Source organism: Euprymna scolopes, chromosome 36, assembly GCF_053919585.1.
Source record: "Euprymna scolopes isolate OS-2025 chromosome 36, ASM5391958v1, whole genome shotgun sequence".
In the NCBI taxonomy this organism is placed as follows: Eukaryota; Metazoa; Mollusca; class Cephalopoda; order Sepiida; family Sepiolidae; genus Euprymna; species Euprymna scolopes.
The window spans coordinates 48,754,467-48,767,017 of record NC_136517.1 but is presented as its reverse complement, the minus strand read 5'-3'; the positions used below and the strand labels follow the sequence as shown (position 1 = coordinate 48,767,017).

General features: G+C 31.1%; 1 protein-coding gene and 1 non-coding gene across 23 annotated transcripts in view; one reads left to right on the top strand and one right to left on the bottom strand.

Annotated features, from left to right (window-relative positions):
- LOC145260458 (plasma membrane calcium-transporting ATPase 2-like) overlaps positions 1-12,551 on the top strand; it is a 567,808-nt gene that overhangs the window by 70,413 nt on the left and 484,844 nt on the right. The window lies entirely within an intron of this gene.
- Positions 2,097-2,169, bottom strand: Trnar-acg (transfer RNA arginine (anticodon ACG)). Its single transcript has one exon. It is a non-coding gene; the product is annotated as a tRNA-Arg (tRNA).

Below are 12,551 nucleotides of genomic sequence, written 5' to 3'. Positions count from 1 at the left end.
ATCTTCAGTTCCTCACAAATAATTGTGTGTACAGTTTCTGCACTGACATTAAACTGTGCACTTATTGTCTCTATAGACACCTGACGGTCCTTATCCATGAAATTCTTTATTTGGCCCATCAACTCTGGTGTTCTAACTTCCCCCACACCTTTCATCATCCCTCACAGACTCCTTGCCTTCTTTGAATCCCTTATGCCACTCAAAAGATGATGGTTGATTCATGCAAGATGGTCCAAAATCAGTCTAAAGCATTCCATAAATTTCTGTGGAATTTTTCCAAATTTAAAACAGAACTTTATTGCATATTGTTCTTCTAAAGTGTTCTCACTTTCAGATTGCATTTTTTATAAATCACCAGTTGTGATAATCAGGCTTTAGTATAGTGTATTCCAATTCCTGCTATAGCTGTTCATTTGATCCTGGAATCATAAAAAGAGGTCAGTCATCTCATAAAAAATATAGCAATAACATACTGAATTTTCAAGAGTCTGTGACAATTTAAAATTTCTATACAAGAAGTCTGAAACTTATTGAAGGCACCTCACAGGTTTTGCAAGTGGATTTAGTTGAGTTTTAGATTTTGTTCATAATTTGAAAAACGCCAGAAAATATCTTTAAAAAAAAAACAAAAAAAAAACGGTCAGCATCTGTTTTAATTTATTTAATGCATGGGTTTGAAGTTAAAATAACGCTATCAAATATTATTTCACTTGTCTATATAATAAAATATATTTTTGTCTCTTTTCCATATTTTATGAAACTAGTCGTATATTAATGAATTAGTAACGTTAGGCTTATACAGTTATTCCTCACTCCAAAGATGAGATTTTTTTTATGCGTGAAAGTAGGTGATTCCGTGTTTTGTTTTTAATGTTTCTATTACTTGCAGTGTGATTTATCAGCAGCAGTAGAAAGCAGAATTCTTAAGAAATGGTATCTTAGTATGTTGTCTTAGGAACAACTTCAAAAAAAAAAATGTATTTCTTGCTACTGTGTGAGTGAGCAGATTATGCTGACAGTCTTTGCTTTATCTTAATAGCAAAAGTTTGTTTTTGTTCTAAGATTGAGTTTCCATTTTTGTAAATGCATCTTAATTCTTGCCTCTGCATCCACACTGCAACAGATGTATAAAACATGCACACATACAATTTCTTGCACTTGGGAGGGGGGAGTCCATTTCCTATTTTGACTAGGAATGCTAATGACTTTTGTATTAAATTACATGTCTAAATATTTGTATCTATCTGTACGATCATGTTTGTAAATAGCTTTTAATTTTTTTTTTCCCCCCAGCTGTCATGTGCCATCTTCAAAACAAAAGTTGATCACAATGTCTTATTTTTAACCATGATCTAAATGAATGCAAAAACTTTTTTCCACCTGTCCTAACTATATTAACATCAAAACCTGTTATCCTTATCTAATTCTATTATACATAAGTTTGAAATGTTATATGTATAGTAATCTGCACTCATAAACAACTTTAGATTTTGCTAATTGCATATTTTTTTTTGTAAACAATTTATAATAAATTAATATTTTGTAATATACATTTGTAATTTTTTGTTTTTTGTTTTCTTTTTTAGTTTATGTATACGTAATATTTTTGTCCATAGTAAAACATGACGATAACAGATACTACACTTCGAAATATTTATTTGCTTAAAATATAAAAAAAATTAACATTTAAACAAATTAGGCACAAGGCCATTGAAAAGTATGGGAAAATGGATATCGTTAGTCCTCTTTTGTCACCATAACTAAAGAAAAAAAATCTATTGTATTTAACTAAAAGCGTCAATCACTATAATACCAGAAGCTGTTCTACTTAAATTTTCCTAAATTATTTCAAAATTTTATTGAAAACTAGCGGCTATGCCGCATCGGCATACACAATGCCAAGTCAAACACAAAATCGAGTACACTCAACATTAAGTACACTCAATATCATCTTACCATCAACGCTTACCCTGTGAACTCGGAGTATGGGAAATTCCCATATGCACAAAACAAAATCATTGAAAAAACAAAAAATACCTTAACTAAGGGTAAGGATAATGAGTAAACGTTGGATAAAATGATGGTTAAAATTATTACGAACTTGCCAGGATTCGAACCTGGAATTTTCTGATCCGTAGTCAGACGCGTTGTCCATTGTGCCACAAGTCCTGTCCGTATGCTGAAAGATGTTGCTGCGACTCTATACAGACAGTGCTAAATTTTGTTGACATGGGCAAATAACCTTTTCGACAACTTTATGAAATGGCCCCAAAACCCTTATTTCGGGCTTTTTGTGTGACGGTGTTATTTGTTACGAACCATATATAGATAAGAACAATCTAGGGACTCTCACGTTGCAGGGGAAAAAAAAAAAAAAATTTTCAATTCGGTACATCTGTTTGAAAGTTTTATTGGTATATAGGCACACACACATAAACATTTAGAATTTTATTAATAGTATAGATAAATAATTACGTTTATGTACAAGTATTTCATTTAGACCAAGAAGCTATAAAAAATGTATTATGACTAGACATTGTTAATGAATAATAATAATTAAAAAAAAAACGATTTAATTTATTCACACATCTTTTAATGTGTGGGTATTGTAATATCAGTTCTGTTATAAAGTCAAAGCAAGAATAACCTTTTAAGAGTGGATTATACAGGTATTGCATTCTCTTTTGGGAAAGGAATATTGTAGTATCTGTTCTGTTGCCATGAGACCATTTTCCTAGGGACTACCTCCTTTTTGTGTGTGTGGGAAGGGTAGTGTACTATCTATTCTGTTGTCATACCATCCTTCCAGATATAAACTCTTACCTTTTTTGGTGTAGTGTAGGAGGAGGATAGTGTTCGTTTGTCATATCATCCTCGTAGTCATTACCTCCTCCTTTGAATTAGTGTATTATATGTTCGTTCACTATATCATCTTCTTAGCCTAGCAAGAGTAATTGGAGGCAGCATGTTTTTACTAGTATAATACTAAACCTCTGAGAATGCTATGTCAGTTCATCTGTATATTTAGATGGTGGGAGGAAAGAAAATGGAATGTAAATAAATAATTAACACATGTAGGGGTCTATTATGACATCACAATTTATTCTGACTTTGTGAAATCCTTTAACTTTATAATTCTTGTAAAATCATTACCATCCGATGTCAATTATGAAATTATATATTTAATAATATAATATATTGACCCAGCGGGCAGTTTAGTGTATACTAAGCTAATAGTTGTATCAGGCCCCTAGAATTAATACAATTACAGTACAAAAAAAAAATAAAAAAATTATTACTGGCCAATCTCGTGTTTGATGTTTGTGTTCGCCAACTAAAAATTTTTTCAGTCAACTCCAGTGCCAAGTTTGCTGCTTACTAAAGCAAAGTTTTGTCAAGTAAAGGTGCCACTCTGCTGCACACCTCACTTGCGATACAACTAGAATTTTCATTGCCTTACACTAACATACTAGGTAATGTGGGCAATGTGTGTATATCATTTTCTGTATCTATTTTCAGTATTAAGTCCCACAGTGCTCAATATGTGAGTAGTTAGGTAGTAAGTTATAAAACTATGTATGGCAATTAAGCTACACAAAAATTTCCCACATTTCATCCTCATGAGGATTTGTCAGGCTGAGGATGAAACCTGGAAAATTTTGTGCGGGGGGGGGGGGTAAAATTTAAAAAGTTTTGGTAGGTAAGTATGAAGGATCGAACCCGAACCCTTGAGTCGAAGTTGGAAATTAAAGTGTGAAAAAAAAATGTGCGACGTTAACCTCTGGCCACCACGAAAAAGTAATGGAAACATGTTTGAATGTATTTAAGTATTAAAACTTGCCAGGTGCCCGTACTTAATGAGGTCAACTTTGACTGCAGGGCAGTATTTTATTTACTGCGGGGGAAGGATTTATTTATTTATTTATTTTGTTTCCCCAAGATGTTGTGGGGAAAACTAGCTCCCCATAAAAAGGGGATTGCCCAAATTGAATAGCAATTGTCTGATATAAGGAGACACTCTGATTGCTTTCGGATGTTTCCGGAAAAATGCCGCCAGAAGTAGTTTCACTTTTATTATACGAAAAAGCTTGATGCACATGCGATCGAAAAATGTTGAATATTTATCTTTTCAAAGTTGAGCAAATTAAATAGACAGGCGACCCCTGTTCTTAACTCGTAGATATTATGATTTAGACGTGATATAAAAAGTTTTAAGAAGTGAGTCGACCGATCGCTTCTCGGAAAAAAACCTTTCTCTGACATACACAAAAAGCAAACATACATTCATACACACATTTTCGCTTTTATATTTATAGATATATGTGTATTTCTGTATACAAACATTATTAGCTACATATGTGCATACATATTTCTGTATCGATCTCTAGTCAGATCACGTCATCAGACTAGCAGATCAGATCCACCAGAACGACTTTTGACCTGCTAGCCTGATAACTTCGTGATTTGACTAGAGATTGCTACAGAAACATTTATGCACATATGTAGCTAATGTTTGTATAAATAAATATAAACATCCTCTGTTCATTCATTGAGCACTCTAATAAACGCAGGAGTTTAAGTGAATCTACATCTAGGAAACAAAACTTGTATAATCATTATATATTACATAGAGAAATGCGAGCACGAAAAGTAATATGGTTAAGATTTAAACATGGAAAAGTAAAAGGACTAGTTGTTAAAACTGGAAAAGAAAAAGACAAGATATTTTAGTAAAAAAATTAAATTTATAATATTGCAGCATTAAAAATTTTTTTTTTTTAAATTCAATTTAACATTATATAATTAATTCTTAACACTGTAATATTTTGTTATAAATTTTCTGTTTGATCTCGTTACCATGTACATTTCATTTGTACATGTTTTACAGGGATGTGAGAACTGCACTGTTTTGTAAATTCCTAGAGCTTTAAACCACATGTGTGTGTGTGATAATGATTGTTTCTTTCTTTGGTTTATTACTTTCTGTCTCAGCTTGATTTGTTTGTCTCAAATTTTAAAATCGATTCACAATATGAATAGGGGATAGATTTTGCTCCATAAAAGAATGACTTCCCACCCTATATAAGTACTTGGAGTCTTTCTGTGGCTAATGTCCATGTTTTTTTTTTTTCTCTCGTTTATTTCTTCAAAATAAATTTTGAACATTCTTTTTACACAAAAATTCATTTTAACAGAATTTGATAAATAAAAAAAATGTAGTTAAATCATCAAGTTGATACTTTCAGCATGAAAAAGGGTATTGTAGATTAACACTCTTTGCTAAATTCACCCCCCCCCACTAAAAAAAAAAATTATACTCTATTTAGGCGATTATGTGGAAATTGCTGAAAAACTTGGCAGTAATAAAGGAAAAAAAATCTAGAATGTAGAGCGTGAGGATCAGTTTCACATATGAATTTAATGTAAAATTTTCAAGAAATTCTCAAATATGGTTCCGACTTTTTATTTAAAACTTTTCCAATTGTTGATTCTTCAGAGATTTAAAAAAAAAAAAAAGAAAAAGTCTGACTCTTGACTTTTACCATTCTTACAAGTCCAATTCCGACTGCTTCAATTCTGGTGTCTAATAACGTTATTTATGTGAACTCTGTGAGCAGAATTTCAGTCTTGTCACTACCCTTGATTTCACTTTGCATTAATAACGAGAGAGAGCTTTCTTTCTTTATAGCAACTTTGAGTTTTGCTTTACAAGTTTCGATCAACTAGTTAGAATCCTGTAAACAGTTTGGATGATTATATATATTTTTTATATCGGATAAATGGAGATGCCATTAAAATATCCTAAAAGCTATTCTCTTGTCATCATCGCACTCGAAGTGTTAGAAATGGGTATATTAGAAGTAATGAAGCTCAGTATATTTATATCATCATCACTATGATGTCATGCTAAAATAATAAATTCTTCAGTTGCTCCTTTCGTGATTTTAATCTGTTCTTGACGCTAAGTGAAATCTAATCGTATCATTAAACCCAGTTCGACCATTAGTGATTCTATTGATCAGATTACTAATTTCTATGGAAAGTTGTTGCTGTTATGATTATCATTTAGTTTAATAACACTATATGTGAATTAGAAGTTTTCGCCACATGTTGGATCACAACCATTACAGCTATTTATTTTTGTAATTTTAACTTTTTTTTTTTCGTTTGAAAATTATAAACTGTAACAATAATTAAAACAATAACGAAATACAATGGTCTTGTGTACAATATGAAAATAAATTGGAATTTTAGGAAGGTCTTTATCATTCCAGTAATTAGAGCAACCGGACTCGTGAAAAAGAATTTCAAAACCTACCTGACAAATATACCTGGTGAAGCAAGTGAAAGAAATACAAATAATTGTACTTAAGGGGGGAGGGGGATATTTAAACAATATCTCTGTTGTAATGTATGTGTGAATGTCTGACATCCAGTAGAATGCCCCATCCTCAGCTGCAACCAAATATGAAAATTAAAAAAAAAAAGAGATAAAGTCTCTTTACTTCCATTTTATTGTAATGGTATTAGTACAAAGATATTAGCATTATTATATAAAAGTAAAGACTTATTTTGCTATTTGATTTGCATGTTTTATACAATGTATGTATTTAGATTGTCTTACTGAAGTTGCTTTAAATGCTCACGGACTTAGAAATATTAGGGTGTGTTAAATTAACATAGAAAGCTGAGAGAGAAATGGATGATTTGTTCAGTTAATTATAAATTCTGGCTAATTAGAACAATTAAAGCAATTTGGGGGTGTATTCAAATATATAGGTAAACAGCTTTAGAGGGAAACGAACGTTGATTAGCTTGCATTTATTATAATAGATTTAACACAAGATTGTAAAAATTGCATCTAGCATAGATGAATATGTCAGTCAACAAGACGGATTTAATTTTTTTTTTATATATAAATTTCTGTTATTTATAGAACGTTCCATACCTCTTTTATTTTTAGTTGACACCATTTCAATCAAAACGTGGGCCCCAGCAGCAGATTGAGAGTAAGGTAGGGGGGGGGATGAAGCTATTAAATTCATAAGACAGCTGTTGTCTGCTCCATTGCCAGAAACCCCTAAGTATTAAAGCTGATTGTTAACACAAAACATAATCATCAGACATGCCAAGCTGATTGCCTTTTGTTTGATGCTTACTATTTCCGACTTGTGACGAAAAGTCAAAAACCCTTTCATAAAATTATCAAAATGTGTCATTGTAAAGCTGTAGAAGAATTTCCCTCTTCCATGTATGATATCAAGTTCTAATTTCTAACCGTTTTTTTTTTTCTTTCTTTCTAAATTTAGACTCCATATATATTTGTTATTGTATGTGCAACGTGTTGCGAACTACATCTGATTACGTCAGAAAATTACATGGATCGCAACGTTTACATATCCATAAGGCACACTGGTATGAACAACTTTCGGAAAATTTAAATTGAATGATGGGATTGTGATTACATCCACAGTGTTCCAGATCTTCTTGCTAAGCATCAGTGCCTTGGAGAATTTTTAAACAAGCCCAGAATTTAGTGATCCAAAGACGAAACGTTTACACGGAACATTTCTCGCGCGTTTCCACGACATTAAGTTGTTTTAATGCGCAAAATCAAGCAAAATGAATGTGTTTTGATAAGATATGCAACTGCAAAGTTGAACATAGTTTTTTTAGTATATATGTATATTAAACATTCATTTTAATTCCCTATTAGTTTTTTTTTCTTATGGAATGATCATTTTAACTATTACATGTAATTATATTCATGCAGATATTCTACATGATTTATACTTGCGTAATATTTGCGTAAAAAGGTTATAGTAAACACAAATCTCTTTCTATATATATTATGTATGCATATATATATATTTTTTTTTTAAAATTTGCCTACCAAATTTCTGTCAATTTTTGCTTTACAGACATGAAACTTTATAGGGTATTTGAACCCATTTGAAAATTAAAAAAAAAAAAAAAAATTGGAATTTGCCAGGTGACTGTTGAACGACAGCATTACGAATATGCGTATATGATGTAATAGCTATTAGTTCATGTTTTAATTTTTATCCTTGTTAGTAAATGTCTTCATAGCTCAGGCATTAACAGCAAAGGAAAAACTAAATCGTAAGCAAAACGTTTTGGTCTCAATTCTCGGTTGTGGCGCAAGAGTCTTTTTTTTTCTTTTCTTTTTTTTTTTTTTCTTTTTATTTTTTAAAATCTTTTTAAATCATTACTATATATTGGGTCCAATATAATATAATAATAAATACGAAATCTGCATTAATCAAAATATCATATTTAAGCATATTTTACGACCAGGCAATGCTGGGCACCCTGCTAGTGTATGTATAGGTATTATTATAGTAAGTAATTATATAATATTGTTTTGAATTCAAGTGTCTTTTTTTTGTTGTTTTTTTTTTGGGGGGGGGAGCTGACTATACACAACAGTAAGTTTGTTTTTTGTTTGTTTGTTTTATTTTTTGTATATATTTTTGCAGATTTTAAATATTTTCATCTACAATTTTTTTTTTTTTTTTTTCAAATTCTTTCATTTCATATAAAAAAAATCTTGTTTTTAAGCAACATATATTTGTCTCTGAGAAATTGTGGGCTTCTGCTATTTAATGAAACATGTGTAAGATATAAAAAAAATGATAAATTATAAGTGAATTAAGTACATTTGGTTTTGGAATGATAACTAATAATATATATGCACGCATCCACACAAACTAATACTGGAAGCAATCTAGGATGATAATTTTACTTCTCTCTCCCCTTGCATAGACGGGGAGAAGGTATCTAATTTGGGAGGGAATAGAAAATTGAATATTTTTAATCCCTCCCCTCCTCCGTCCACAAGGTAATGATTGTCAGATTGAGTTTAAACAATAGCATTTGCTGTCAATTTAGTAAGAAAATCTAGATTTATGACAAAACAAATTAGATCTGAATACTGTTTGTTATAAATTTGATGGAAAAATCGTTCTGATAATTTAAGTAATTGTTTCTCTTGATAAAACAAGAACTGCTATGAGGATACATTCATTCAATTTACATGTTCAGCAATAAACCAATCAATGGACAAAGTTCGTCATAGAAATGTGTGAAAGCATCTAAAAAAGAAAAAAAAAAAAAGAAAAACTAGGTCATGGGACCTACACAATACTCTGAACTGAAAATCTGTTAAATGTAAGCATACGTTTGTCTACTTATTTCAAGATTTATTCAAATAGTATACAAGATGGTGCAAACATCTTGTTACCTTTACCAACAAGTAATAATAGAAAAACGTCACATGTCATGTCTCTAAATCAGGTTGTGCCACAAAAATCAGATTCACTATTCATGCAGAGTTTTCTTCTATGTGACGATATCAATGAATTGAATGGACAAATTCTGTATTCTGTATTGAACATATTCTGTATTGCTTGTTTCTATGTTACTTTTTGGCGGGAGTAACAAGACTGGTTCAATCCTATAGACTAACTCTATTAAAGTTTAGTTTATCACCAGCAAATTTTCCAGTGACCCATTCAAATCATCAGGGAACTCTGCATCACTTACATATTTCATAATTATTAGCAACGTTGGAGATTGGAGGTTTTGGAAAAGGTCAGATTTATAGGAATGCTAGAAGTTGGAGTCAAATTTTTGTAATCTTTGAAGAATTAAGTCTAAATATCAAAACTTAATAACAAGTAGGAGTTGGATATTTTCTAGAATTCTATGAGTCTGAGTCAGACCTTATACTTTTAAACTCTACAACACTGATTCTTATTGCAATTATTTAAATGGAGGAAGAGAAAAAATTGAATAAAATGTGACATAAAAGATATATCTCAACTGTTGTTCTCTCAGGATTTATTAAATCGAACATCTGTGACACAACTGAAAATATAAATAATTCTAATGAGTCGGCTTTTAAAATAAAAAAAAATTCTTATAGTTTTTTTATTAAAATATATGGAATTAAAAGTAATGACTGAACATTACAGCTCGATCATACAGAGAGCAACTTGCAATTTTTATTTAAAATCAAAAACTGAATAAACTGTTTGAATAAACAATTAATATAAAATATAATTAACATCTAATATTCTATATTAGTAAAATTAGGAGACGACTTTTCTCAAAATTTTCTTGCATGTATATAACTTATACATTGAATTATTTTTTTAAATTTATTATTAATTGAAAATTTATTTACATTATAAAATGCAATAGCGTAAAATAAAAACAATTTTTAAAAAATAATTACAAAATTCATTAGAATACATTTTCTTTTTCTAACCTCCCCCCCCCACACCTGTTCGCTTGCACACCAGCCTTAGTTTCACTTCACCTTATTATGTAAATCTTTCTTTACTAGTCTGTCTGCTGATATTGAAAATGACTGTTTCTGCTTTGTTTTATTGTTTTATAACAGTTTAATTTTATGGTTTAACATTTTTTAGATGAATATTATTCGCATTATTATTCTTTGAACTACTGCTCTCATCTCGAGTCTTATTTTCACAGGGTTTTGGTCGATGTAACCTTCGTCCTTCTTCAGGTGTATCTGGTAAAACTCTGGAATCTTTCTGATGGACCTGTGGCACAGTGAATAAAGTACTTAGTAAAATTCAGTCATAAAAGTTACTCTTCGAGAAGTTCTCAGTATCAGAGTGATAACTTGCTACTCCCATAGATTAAGTAAAGGGTTCCATTTGAAATTCTGTATCAAGTTTAACAAGTTACACCTGAAGGTCAAAGGTTACATTACTTCTGAAATGACTCTTGTCCAAAGAATCTAAACAATACAAATTTTTTTTTTCTAAAATAGAAAATGGAAGTGTTTACAGAATTTAAAGGTGAAAAAAGGAATCCTATGTTCTCCCACATTCATTGAATAAAATGACTCTCACACCCAGATTTAAAACTCAATATTGCAAGTTATGTTTATAATTACTTTACTTTTTAATTTTTTTCATTTGCCTTTTCCCAATCTTAGTTCTGTTTCAGAAGTTTTTATTTTAATAATTACATTTTTTTTTTTTTTTTTTTTAATTTAAAATTTTTCCTTACATCGTTACCATGAAGAAAAGAATATTCGTGTAGGCATGTCTATCTTTATTTTTAAATTCATCATGGTTTCACTTTCAAATAAGCTAAGGCTTTGATGATTTTTAAAAATTAATGAGTTTTAGTTCAGTAACGTATTGGATATATCGGACATTTTTTGGCTATATGAGCGCTGACCCCTCCCCTTCCCTGTTTGCAAGACCTTTTCAGTAAAACCTTTTTTGTTTCCAACACTACTACCCCCCCCCCCTTTTTTTTTTCTCTGTATACTTAGCATCAAGTGGAATTTTCATGAGCAATTTTTAAGAGCTTTCCGCCTGTGGAACATGTTACCACAGGTATATTTCCCTACTACATGCTTGTTTTCAAATTCAATGTCAACAAATATCTGTTGTCATCCTATAAATTAAATACTGGGCAAACTAATGAGGTTTTCCAAGGTGTTATGAAGCATTTCTTCTTTAGGAATCGATTGAACAGCTTTGCAAGGATGGGTGTCCGCTCTGGTTGTAGCTTTTTGAGTACTATGACTGAAATATTGTCTGCACCAGTTACTTTGCAGGCATCAAGGTTCTTGATGAGTCAGGAAACATTACGAACAGATATATGAATATTTCTCAGGTTGTTATCAGTCTTGTGGGGGGGGGGGTCATGAGTTAAGTGGCCCTGTGGCCCTGGTCGTATGAGGTTAAGTTTGATGCAAAGTTCTTGGCAAAAAGTTTGGCTTTGTCAGAAGCTGATGAAATTACCTTAGGCCCGTTGATGATAGCCGTAATTTAGGGCACACATTTGTTCAGGACCTTCTTTGATATTCGCCAAAACTCACAGGAGCCAAGTCTGTGTTTTACTTTTGGATGTAAACAAAATTTTACTTTTTTTTTTCTTATGTACAATAATTTGTCTTGTCATTAGTTTTTTTTTTTTTTTTTTTTCCAGACTATTAAAATTTTTTGTTTCATTTAATTACTACGCTCGGTTCTATTTATGCATATTTTCTGCATCATATATAATTGTGTAGCATTTAGGATAAAACGTTTCTATCAAGGAAGACCTTGTCTGTGTGTGCACAGAAATTCTCTACCAAACTTCTCTTTGAATTTTTAGTCTCCATACTTGAAACTTGATATATAAGGTACTTGGACCTGTGGAACACTTTCAATTTGGTTTTTAGCCAGTAAAATAGCTGTTTAAAAAAACACTGACCTTTGCCTGGCATAAGTTAACTATCTCCATTTCTTTCTGCGCCTGCAGTTATAAGTTTGTTTTTTTTCTTCACCCCCCATTTTTGTATATGTATTTAGGTCATACGCTAATGGACAAGGCTGGGAAGCTGTATATTTTTGTTTCGATTCTATATGATGGCAGCCAATTCATATTTTTTTAATATAATAATCAATAAAGAAGTGGCTCTATAATAATAAATACAAAATCTGTATGAATTATATTTCAGCATATTTTACAACTAGGCGATACTGGGCGGTATACTA